Source organism: Crinia signifera, chromosome 3 (assembly GCF_055691185.1).
Source record: "Crinia signifera chromosome 3, ASM5569118v1, whole genome shotgun sequence".
NCBI classification, from domain to species: Eukaryota; Metazoa; Chordata; class Amphibia; order Anura; family Myobatrachidae; genus Crinia; species Crinia signifera.
In genome coordinates, this window is record NC_139219.1 from 243,814,949 (window position 1) to 243,827,314 (window position 12,366).

At 43.2% G+C, this 12,366-nt stretch overlaps 1 protein-coding gene across 1 annotated transcript in view; it reads left to right on the plus strand.

Moving 5' to 3' along the window:
• Nucleotides 1-8,030: 8,030 nt before the first annotated feature.
• SLC7A14 (solute carrier family 7 member 14) overlaps nucleotides 8,031-12,366 on the plus strand; it is an 80,436-nt gene continuing 76,100 nt past the window's right edge. The window contains exon 1 of the mRNA XM_083177778.1: nucleotides 8,031-8,172. The gene's annotated coding sequence lies outside the window, so the exon portion shown is untranslated. The remainder of the gene's footprint in view (nucleotides 8,173-12,366) is intronic.

Here is a 12,366-nt window from a genome sequence, read left to right on the forward strand (position 1 = left end):
AAGTCTGATGGCTGTTTAAAAAAAAAAAAAAAACAGTTGAAATTGAGTATTGAAGTGAGCCAGCCACAGAACCTGTGTAATTAATATGTCTCCAGGATTAAAGGGATGAGGTGGCAACCCTAGGCCAGATGCACTAAGCATTAAAAGTGATAAAATGAAGAGTGATAAACAGGCAGCCAATCAGCTCCTGCCTGACATGTTTCAAACACAGTCTGTGACATGGCACGTAGGAGCTGATTGGCTGGCTGTTTATCACTCTCAATTTTATCACTTTTGAAACTTAGTGCATCTGGCCTTAGGGGAGTTACACACTTGCCGGGCCTTTCGCTGAAGGGAGGGAGGGCCGGACCAGGGGAATGCCCAGTGTTTTATGGGCATCCCCATAGAAATGCTGGGCATTTCCTGGTATCACAGGATGCCAGGCTCCTGCCACGTCTTCATCCTAGCGCTCATATATAAAAGTCAGTTCAGACTGACTTTTATTTGCGAAGGCAGCAAAATCAGTCGATGGTCGATGACCATCGAATGATTTCAACTGCTACCAGCAGCATGCCATGTGTTCTCGTTCACATCTCCTCGCATGTTAGCAAGGGGATTCAGCGGCGGGAGTGTGGCATTTTGGCCAGTCGGTGTTAAGCCACTCGCTAAGCAGCGAGCGACTGGTGCTAAGCAAGCGGTACTGAATTGCCCCCTTAATGTGATTATTTGCTTATAATCCTCCAGTTAAGGTGGAATGTTGCTTATATATTGTCATTGTATATATTCTTTGTGTGTAACATGATGTAATTATTGTCCAATGTATATCTGAAATTATTATTGTTAAATTCATACTAAATTACAGTCTTCCAATTAAAACTGTTTTGAAAAAAAAAAAACCTACAAAAAATAGCATAATTTTCTGTGGAAATAGAAATGCAATTCTAATACTTAGGAATTATGGCCATGTGACCAGCTGGTATCTGCCTGGTGATCATTATGCTGCCATGATGGTGGGCCTGTTTTTATGAGGAGGCCTGAAGCTGCAGCTCCATCAGCCTCATTGTTATTCTGGCCTTGTCTATACCAAATCAGTCATTCATATACGTATATGCACAAACAGAGCCTGTACGCTGGAATATTAATAAAATATTACAAACTGTCTTGGATATAAAACTCATCATAACTGCTCCTAGTCCTGACTCATTCCTCATTGTGATCAGGGCACTTGCCAGCCTCTTCTTTATTTTAGAAGCTGCAATTAATGAACGCATTTGGTATATTTTCATGGCTTTATCATTCTTCTTTTTTTCAGAAGAGCTGGGGAAATGCACATAAATAGCAAATTTGTATTAGAAATAAATTAAAATGCAAACATTTTAGAAGCCTGGGACCACCTATGTTTCATAACAGCATGCCTGCTCTTTCCCCTCATTCCCTGCTGATCTATCAATATTCCTGTTTATGAGAAGACTGTTCTTTTCCTTCCCCTTCTGTCTACATCTCACTGTAGGAGTTTTACAGTAATAATGTCTTTGTGTATTGCAACCTAGTGTTGCTACTATATAGAATAGCATCATTCTACTGATCCTGTGTGATCCTTAGCAATGCAAACGCAGGAGGAGGTGCATACAGGGATAAGGTCACTAGGTCTACAAGCAGATGGTCGACACCATTAGGTAGACATGCATTAAGGTCAACTTGCAGGAAGGTCAACATGACTGTAGGTCGACAAGGGTTAGGTCGACAGGGTCATTAGGTTGACACAAGCATTATGTCGACAAGGGGAAGGTCAACAGTCAAAGGGTCGACATGTGGTTTTTCACATTAGTTTTGAGCCGACATGTGCCGACAGGCGGTATTTCATGCCCTACCATCCACTAGGGCGTGGTGGGGGTATAAAATAGTGTGCTGAATGTAGCGAGGCATCTTTGTGTCTTTGGAAGTAAAGCTTTTGCCCATATACCCAAAGGGAAAAGAAGAAAACTAGATCCAAAATCCATACAATGCATGATGCTTGGCTACTGGGAAGAAAGTAAAGGATACAGACTTTGGGATACAAAGTCTTCTAAAATCCAGGTATGTTGTGTTCCAGGAAACAGCAGCACTAACTAAGGCATTGGAGCAAGAAGGAAAATGTATTGCTGGATATACAGGTAGCAGAAAGCGTGTCTGAAACAGAGACTGTGAAAGTGGAAAACCAATCTGGGAACAGAGGGGTAGATTTATTAACTGACGATCAGGGGAATATGCGCTATCCCCGTGCCTTATGGCAGGGGATAGCGCTTCCCATGATCTATGACACCCGCTGAGCGGGTACTTTAACGGCGGCGGTTTGGGGCAGGAGGCATAGCGCAGCTATGATATTTTGTGCTGCGCGCCTGCCTCCTGCCTGATTTATGAACGGTCAGCATCGCTGACCTTTCCGCCGCCTGCAGCTAACGACTTCGACAGCTGCAGGCGGCGATGCCCTATGCCTACAGCAGGGACAGCGCTGTCCCTGCTGCTGGCTCTGAGCTGCGCTGGGGATCGCACATGAGTAGCGAGATCCCGCGCATGCGCAGTCCAGCCGGTCGGGGAGAAGCAGACAGCTCACCAGTGTTAACTGACACGCTGTCAGCTGGAGGGGACATCGTCGGAGGGGGGAGTTAGCGCTCCCCTGCTTCGGCGGGCAAGATCTTAGTAGAACTGCTCTCCTCTGGATACTTTTTAAATTATTTTATTGCTATTTGTTTGGATCCTTGGATTGCTGTAATAAATTCGTCTTACCTATTACCTGGTGTCCACAGTCATCTGTTGGAAAAGAAACCTCTGATGTGAATGCGGGGCAGAATTCTCATGTAAGTTGATTTCATGCTGTTATCCACTGCTATCTGAAGGTTTTAAAGAAACTGTGACGGGCATACCTGAATTGAACCATATTGTAAGTCCACTTCCTTTTGACAACAAGAGGGATCTCACGTAAAGAATAAAGATTTCACACTGAAGATAACATTTATTTGTTATTTATACAGCGCTGGTCACTTGTAAACCTTTTTGTTTTGTCCAAAATCTTAGTAGATCTTGTCAGTGTCCCCTCCTGCTTCGCCTCGCTACTGAGGCAAAGCAGGAAGTGTTATAGCGGCGCTTTTAGCGCTGCTATAATAAATCTACCCCAGAGTTTCTTTTTTTTTTTTTTTTTTAGATAAATTTTATTAATGAGATGCCATGGAAACATAGGTGATAGACACATTGAAGGACCTACGCAGAGGTTCCAAATTAGAACTCAATTATGCACGAGCAACATAAAATATAGGCAACTCTTTGTTTTTTAAAGGTAATAATATAATGAGAACCAGAATAAAGATAGTGTAAGAGAGCAGAGAGAAATAAAGAATTAAAGAAAATATTATGGAGATCTACGACAGAACTAAAACAAAGAGAAAAAGGAGAGAAATAAAGGAGGGAGAGGGGAACAGAAAAGGGAAATAAATAAATAAATGGGAGGTGAAGAGAAAGGGAAGGGGGGACTGGAAAGGGAGGGACCCCACCCGACTGGCCCTGATCATCTTACCAAAATGACACATAAGTGCCGCTTACCTACATGCTCATTACTAGGGGTAACATGGGAAAAAAGTTTTTCAACTGGTGTGTGTTGCGCAATTAAAGGCGGCTGGCACAGGGTTTTGTCACAAACCCAAAAATAATTAGGTATAAAAGAAATAGGTTTGTGCCAGCGCCTGCTGTTTTAATAATTCGTTACACGGTTCTCTAAAATAATTTTTTAATTATAAAATAAATATAAAATACATACAATTACACATATATGAAAAATAAATATAAAATTTATCTCGTATTATGTGAATCATAGGGCTATATTGTAACTCTTGTTTTGGAGGTATAAGTGGCTACAGTCCCGTATGGGGGTATAATTAGAGCTGGCGAATATATTACCATCCCATGGCTCAGATTGTTTGATGGCCAGGAAACAGAGAACCGTGTATATTTTAACCATTATATATACTTAATATTGACAGGAGGCAGACTCTACCTTTAAAGAAATGTGGTTCTCTTAGTATATTTGTTTATTGATTTTAATTAGCGCACATGTGAATCAGTGAATCAATCATCTATGCAGGTATATAAACCCAGGACAAACTGTCCCACAATCACACTTGCTCCTGAGGAAGCCGGAGGTTCCGGGGAAACGCGTTGAGCTATCCACCAAATGCTGACTTCATCCACCATTTAACAAGTGACCTGGTTCATCTATATCCCGAGACGTCCCCTCCAATACATCTTGGACATTTCATCTTTTGGGTTTCAATGGGAGAAAGGAGAAAGAAAGGAGGACCGTCGATTCGGGACCCTTGAGCCTTTGAAAATATAAGGCAAACAGAACCTCAAATCGTCACAGCACTTTTCTGGCCATCAAACAATCTGAGCCATGGGATGGTAATATATTCGTCAGCTCTAATTATACCCCCATACGGGACTGTTGCCACTTATACCTCCAAAACAAGAGTTACAATATAGCCCTATGATTCACATAATACGAGATAAATTTTATATTGTTATTTATTTTTTATTTTTCATATATGTGTGATTGTATGTATTTTATATTTATTTTATAATTAAAAAATTATTTTAGAGAACCGTGTAACGAATTATTAAAACAGCAGGCACTAGGGGTAACATGCTCGGTGCCAGAGGTAACATGCTCAGTGCCAGGGGTTACATGCATGGTGACAAGGGTAACATGCTCAGTGCCAGGGGACGGATGGACCTGCTGTGAGACAGCCTTACCCAATGCTTTGCTAGGCTGTCTCCTTTAGCGATGCAGACAGCGGGGCAAGGTGAGCAGACGGAGGCAGAACCGTTCCGCCTCCAAAATTACCTGATGGACGCAGTTCTGCCCCGTTCCGGCTAACTTTAATCCAATGTATATATTACTGGCTTATAAACAATCATTGGTGGGTAGTGGTGCCAGTATTATATACATTGCTGGCACATGCCAGCAATGTATATATTATACATTATTACTGGCTAATACTATTACTATACTATAATTTTATTTATAAGGCGCCACAAGTGTTTCGCAGCGCCATACAAAGGAACAATACAGGGAGACAAAGCTTGGCATAACATTGAATAAATAACAAAAATACAGTACAAATAAAGAGCGCCACAGATCAATACACATTACAGCTTAAATGTAAGTAGTGAGGACTCAATCAACATACAACTAGAGGCTTGATGCCAATGATGGAAATGAGTATGCGGACAAAGATGGTCACTGAGTGTTGGAGTATAGGAGAGCTGTGAGTGAAATGTGAAGAGAAGAGGGCTTTGACAACAGCCCTCTTATTACTGGCCATTATATAAATAATCATAGGTGGATAGTGGTGCCATTAATATATACATTGCTGGCATGTGCCAGCAATGTATATATTATTACTGGCCATTATATAAATAATCATTGGTGGGTAGTGGTGCCAGTAATATATACATTGCTAGCATGTGCCAGCAATGTATATATTATTACTGGCCAATATATAATTAATCATTGGTGGGTAGTGGTGAAAGTAATATACACATTGCTGGCCTGTGCCAGCAATGTGTATATTACTGGCTAATAACTGAAACATTGGTGGTCAGGGTACGCTCCATGTGGAGCAAGGCGGAGGGAGGCGGAGGGAGCAGGGCGGATGGAAGCTGGGAGGGGCGGGACATCAGCTGACTGTGTGGCTGGGCGGAGGAGCAGCTGCAGGAGTAGAAGCAGAAGCCGGGCGGAGCTTTGCAGACGAGCGGGGCGCTCCTTCAGCGGCGTGAGTATGACTGGAGCCGGTGGGGGAGAAGGGGGAGGGAGCGGGGTGGTCAGCCGGGCTGAAAGTGCATCATCTTTCAGCCCACGCTGCGTACACACTAGCCATCATCGCTAGATGTGCAGGTAAAACCAGCCGACGGCCCACCTCGCTGGCGATGATGTGGGAGCGTGCATCATTGCCAGTTGGTTGTCGCTGGGGCTAGGCGACTTTCAGGTGAAAATTACTCAAAATGGCTGTTTTGAGCAATTTTGAACTGAAAAACATCTAGTGTGTATGGGCCTTAACTGTATTTATACACATTGCTCCTTTACTCCATTTTAAAGTGAGCTGAAGGGAAAATATCAAATAAGGTTCCAGTCACAGATAATAATTACATATCTGACCAAAAACCAAAACAACTATATTATTTTGGTGACTGAACTGTATAAAATATCTGCATGAATCCCACGTGGATTGCTGACACCTCAGGGGTGATGTGATAACTGGGGGCTGTGGTAATGGTTCCAGTGATACAGACTTTGTATTGGTGCAATACAGACAAATGTAAGCGATATGAGACTTATACACTAGCACAATTCTAGACACTAAGGGCCATAATTGTTTTTCAACATTAAAAATGTATTCAATATTTTCACATTAATAACAGGCGATCATTTAAAAAGGGGTAATAAAGGGAAGGGAAATTGAGGGGACAGGTCATACAAAGGCAATTGTTTTTCACCAGGATTTCAACTCACTATCCCTGGGTGGCTGTGAGCTGTAATGCACAAATACGTGTCAAACCTGACCTTAATGAGCACCATATGTTCAAAGGGGAGACAAATCATTCAATGATCCCAAACACATCCCCTCGCATGTTACCGAGGGAATGAAGGCTGCGCTGGTGCAGGGGGTGCGTTCGTCGGGAAGGCGGGCGGCATTAAGCCACTTGCTATGCAATGAGCAACTGCTGCTAAGCGAGCGGTAGTGAATCAGGCCCTATATGCTCTTACTATAGTACATTGAGCGCAGACTCCACTGTTACTATAATAAGGTGGTGCACTCTCTGTTATTACTTTAATGCATGTAACACAGTCTCTGCTGTTACTATACTACATGTGGTGCAAACTCTACTGTTACTGTAATACAGGTGGCGCAGAATACGCTATTACTTTAATACATGTGGTGCAGAGTCTGCAGTTACTAATCTGCAGGTGGCACAGATGCCACTGTTACTATACTACAGGTGGTGCTGTCTCTGCTGTTACTATAATACAGGTGGCACAGATGCCACTGTTACTATAATACAGGTGGTGCAGAGTCTGCTGTTACTAATCTGCAGGTGGCACAGATGCCACTGTTACTATAATACAGGTGGTGCAGATGACATTGTTACTATAATACAGGTGGTGCAGATGACATTGTTACTATAATACAGGTGGTGCAGATGACATTGTTACTATAATACAGGTGGTGCAGATGTCACTGTTACTATAATACAGGTGGTGCCGTCTTTGCTGTTTCTATAATAAAAGTGGTGCGCTGTCTTTGTGATGCCACATATATATAGGGAGTTACACCTGTTTCTCCAAAATGTTAACAATCTATCCTTTCAATAGCTCCTGATCACAATCCTGTAGTCCTAAAGTACAATACAGTCAGTCATCAAGTCTTGTCTACAACAGGATTTTTCTTCCTGATCTAACTGCTTACCTGTGCTGAGAGCACAGGGCACAATGAACACTTCCCAAATCCCTTGTACAGTTTATTGCATCGATCTGATATGTTCCTCCCAGTATTTTAGGATTATATTTCCTCATCTACACTTTGTCATCCAAACCCTGCCTCAGCCACCAGAATATTGTGAGCCCATTGGCTTATCTGGCTCGTGTGATTTCACATCACTGGGCAGGATTGTAATGCATTGCATGGGGGAATGACTGGTTCCTAGCAGCTAGGTGTTCCCAGCTATGTTATTTCATTTGGTTTTGGATGCCTTTGATAAAAAATTAAAAAATTTTGCCTGTAAACTGTGACAATAAGAGTCAGGTAGCGCCTGCTCCTGTCACTGTGGTAGTTATGGAATTGCTCCTCCTCATTGCTCCATGCAGGTGCACTTCCTAGGTTACAGTATACTTCAGCACCACATTTAACCCCCTAAAGTCCGCCGTCGCCATCTTCCTTGCCAGTCTGTCTGTCACAACCTCAGTCCCTTCCCCAGTGTAATGTGCTGGTGAATTATACATGAGGCGGCGAGGCCATGTGACCCAGGTTTAGAGTGAATGATTCAGGAGCTCTGCGCGTGTACATCCTGCTGCTGCCGCCCCGCCCCCTCCCCCTCCTCCCTGGCACAGACGGGGAGACATGGAGCTCTGCGCTGCCCACTGCTGCTGCTGAGTACCGGGGCAAGGTGAGTGCATGGGGAATTCTCTGTAGCATCCCGTGTCCCGTCCTGTGCCTGCACTCGTGTATCGGACGCCCATTCCCAGCTACTGTATCTCTGCTATTGCTATCACTACCCTCCGCCTTATACAGGGGCAGCGTGCAATGGTTTATGGAGCAGCTATCTGTCTGCTGTGTCAGTAGTAGCTTGCGTCTAATATTCGGTAACAGGAGGGCGTCTACTTATGTTATCCTACGTACAACTCAGGCAGGACTTCCCTAGTGGGACTCTAGTCCCAGCAGTTTGCTTGTTCCCTTGAACATTAAAAAACACCTGAAAGTGTCACCTGCCTGGGTCAGCAGGTCTCCAGTAGGCACTATTGGGTGTCGCTTTCCCAGTATGCTGGCACATATGCACCCGCAGGGCAGGCATGATGAGATACAGTAGATGGTGTGTGGGGAGCTGAGGGCACGGCAGCACAGAGATCCAATAGGAGAGATGATTCATTTTCCATTCGTCTGCTACTTGCCAGCTTAGATGTAACCCGTGGTAATAAGATACCTGGCCAGTGTCTACAGCGAGAACAAGCAGTGCACAGAAATGTCTGCTGCCCTGCTCCTGTATCCTGGGCGCCTGTATGTAGATGCACTTGTATCATGGGCACCTGTATCCTGGGCGCCTGTATGTAGATGCACCGGTATCATGGGCACCTGTATCCTGGGCACCGGTATGTAGATGCACCTATATCCTGGGTGCCTGTATGTAGATGCACCTGTAACCTGGGCACCTGTATGTAGATGCACCTGTGTCCTGGGCGGATATATATAACTGGTAATAAATAATAAATACATTTCCATCAATCTGTTTATATATTAGTTTTAAATGTATCAAATAATGTCACATCACCTATGAAATGGACATATTTTTGAAGTGGAGACAGTGTTAATTTAATTATACACTGGACCATTGTAGTCCAACAAGTGTGTTCTGCTGGTTTCCGAATTCATTGTTATTATTTAGTGCTATGTGCTCTATGTCTAAGGTATTATTAGGCTAGACATTAATGACAGGCAAAGTGCTTTCTGCTAGGGGGGTTAATTTTATTTGACGTTACCAGCGATTTACCAGTTATAGAAATAGTACCCTTCTGCTACTGTGTAATGATAGTCTATGAGCGTTTTCTGGAGCTGTCCTAGGTGCTGAACTCCTAGGTTTTCCTTATTTAACGTCCAAGCCAAATGCCCTTTATACCAGTGTTTCTGCCTGTATCTGGTTGGATGGCAACTAAAGCATTAGCTACCACTACCAAAGTATATAATTTATTTATTTACCCAAATCCTTAAAAAAAATCCTGTTGGCTTCAGTGTTTTAGATGGCTTTCATATTAATCTGTTGCATCCCTGTACTTAGAAGGTGTATTGCTAACAGCCACAAGTGTTCTGCAGGAAATATTATAGACAGACCAGCTTTGTCACTGTCAGTTGTCTAAATCATGATAACAGGCTTGTTATATTAAAACCAAAGAACTACTGCACCATGACAGTGTAATATGAAGTCACACAATGAATAACATTGCTCTCTGATTTGTACAATTTGTACACTTTAGGCCTCCAGTTATATCCAGTAAGATATATAGTAAATCAATCCTATTGACCAAGGGGCAGCATCAGTGCAGAAAACTGTTCTCATGTCCAGAGTATAGGCTGAAAAACACCCTTACTCATAATGGTACAAAATAAAGTCACAGACGCTGTAGACCTGGATTATATGCACAGTATACAATACGGCATACTTATGACCGTTAACATGGACATGCCTTGTCTGCACCATAATTGAATTCTGCAATGACCACACTAAATCAAACTCTGACATTTATTGGCATTTGAATCTTTATTGCATACCCATCCAGCAGTGCAAAAACAGACCCTGTAATATATGCATTATCTGTTGCAGAATGAAGCTGCATAAACTGTAGTGCAACTGTAACTAACAATATACAGAACAACTACAATACCAAGAGTGCAGCATAGACAACAAAGACACTTTTTTAAATCAGGCTGCCTGTCACAGCCTCGCGGCACAGTCCTTGGCCTGGTCACTCCAGGAAAATGGGGGCAACACGCCTCTGCTTGCAGAAATAGCGGCTGGCCCCGCCCCTTTCATCCCTGCAAACACCTCTGCCTGTTAAGGCGGCCATCGGCTAGTGCGACATGTCCACTTTTTTGCAATTCCGATGTATTAATGTGATGGATTGCAGGAAATGTAACACATCGCATGTCATTTTCCTGCCATTGTGATGTGAGGTGCATTCCCGTTAGCCTCGCAACGCAGTTGCAGATCCTATGGGCTGCCATGAATATTTGTCGCAGCTCGTAGCCCTTGCTAGGATCACGTACACTACATTGTATACAATGTATACAGGGGGTGATTCTAGTTCACTCGCAAAGGTACAATCACTTTATAATGGACAAAACCATATGCACTGCAGGTGGGGCTGATGTAACATGTGCAGAGAGAGTTACATTTGGGTGGGGTTTGTACTTCAAACTGATATCTATGTTGTAGTGTATAAATTAAGCAGACAGTATTTACACTGCACAGAAACAATAAAACACCCAAATCTAACTCTCTGCTAGGGATGGCCATTGTTGCCATTGTGTTTGATTGATTGGCCTGTGGGCCAATCGAAAAATGGGGTGGGGCTTCGCGGGTGTCGGGGCGGAGCTATGCTCCGTGTCCCGGCACTTTGAAAAAAAACAAAACAACAAAACATTGTTTTGCTGTTCCATCGATGGAGGGAAATCATCTGGTTCTCCCCATCGATGGCAAAAGTATTCGACATCGGCCATGAGCCATCAATGATTTTGAATCATTGATGGTCGATGGCCATCCCTACTCTCTGCACATGTTACATTAGCCCCTCCTGCAGTGCACATGGTTTTGACCATTAAAGAGTGATTGTGCCTTTGCGAGTGAACTAGAATAACCCCCACAGTGTATGATATGCGATCCTGCTGCCGGGTGAGTTATACATCACCCTAGTGGATGGGGGCCTTATGTCAGGCAAATAAGATTGCAGTTTTGTAATGCGATCGCTGGAACCGTCCTGCACATATGCAGGTGGAGTCCTGCGTGTGCACAATTCCAACACCATCGGGAAATGCAGTGTGAATCGCAGAAGTAATCCAAGCTAAATGTGGGCAATAATCTGTTTGCTGCTATTGGTGATAAGTAATTGTATAGTCACATTCCAACTTATATTTTACTTTGTTCATTCTTTATCATTCAGTTGTTAAATATACATTTGTGCGATGCATACTGTGCATATGTTCTTCAATATATGAAACTACAGTGCTGTTGTTTATGTTTGTTAATATTTTACTTTTACTAAAATTAAATTCTCCTTTATTGTGATGAGAACACAATTTTATCATAGTAGTATATGATCACATGAAAGGTTCTGCTAATATAGGGGGTTATTCTAGTTCATTCTTTCTGACAAAATCCTTCTTAGATGGACAAAACCATGTGCACTGCGGGTGGGGCAGATGTAACTTGTGCAGAGAGAATTAGATTTGGGTGGGGTTTTTCTTCAAAGTGAGATCTATATTGCAGTGTAAAATCATGCAGTCAGTATTTTCCCTGCACAGAAACAAAAAAACTCACCCAAATCTAATTCTCTCTGCACATGTTACATCTGCCCCCCTGCAGTGCACATGGTTTTGTCCATCTAAGAAGGATTTTGTCAGAAAGAATGAACTAGAATAAACCCCATAGTCTCACATAGGGCCCGATTCAGACCTGCTCACTGGGCTGCAATAGTTCGGAGCCCAGCAAGCAGGTAAATGATGCCACACCGAGATCCCCCTTCCCCTGTGCACAGCAGCGATGCACACAGAGAAAACACCCTGCAAGCAGCCAGTGCAGGCTAACCTTTGCTGGCTGCCTTTATACAGATGGCTCACAAATGCGCACAGCATACTGTATCATGCGCATGCGTGGTCAACTGATAATCGCTAGTGCACAGCAAACAGGTCTGAATCGGACCCATAGTTCCTACCAAATACCGAATTACTTAAGCTGCTTTCAGACCGCAAAACTGGCTTTGACCCTGTATTTGGAAACGTTTCCAAAAACGGGTCTGCCAGGTTAAACCCCTTTCACACCGCATCTCTTAAACGGTATATTACCGTTTAAGTGTGGCTTTTTTTACACTGGCAG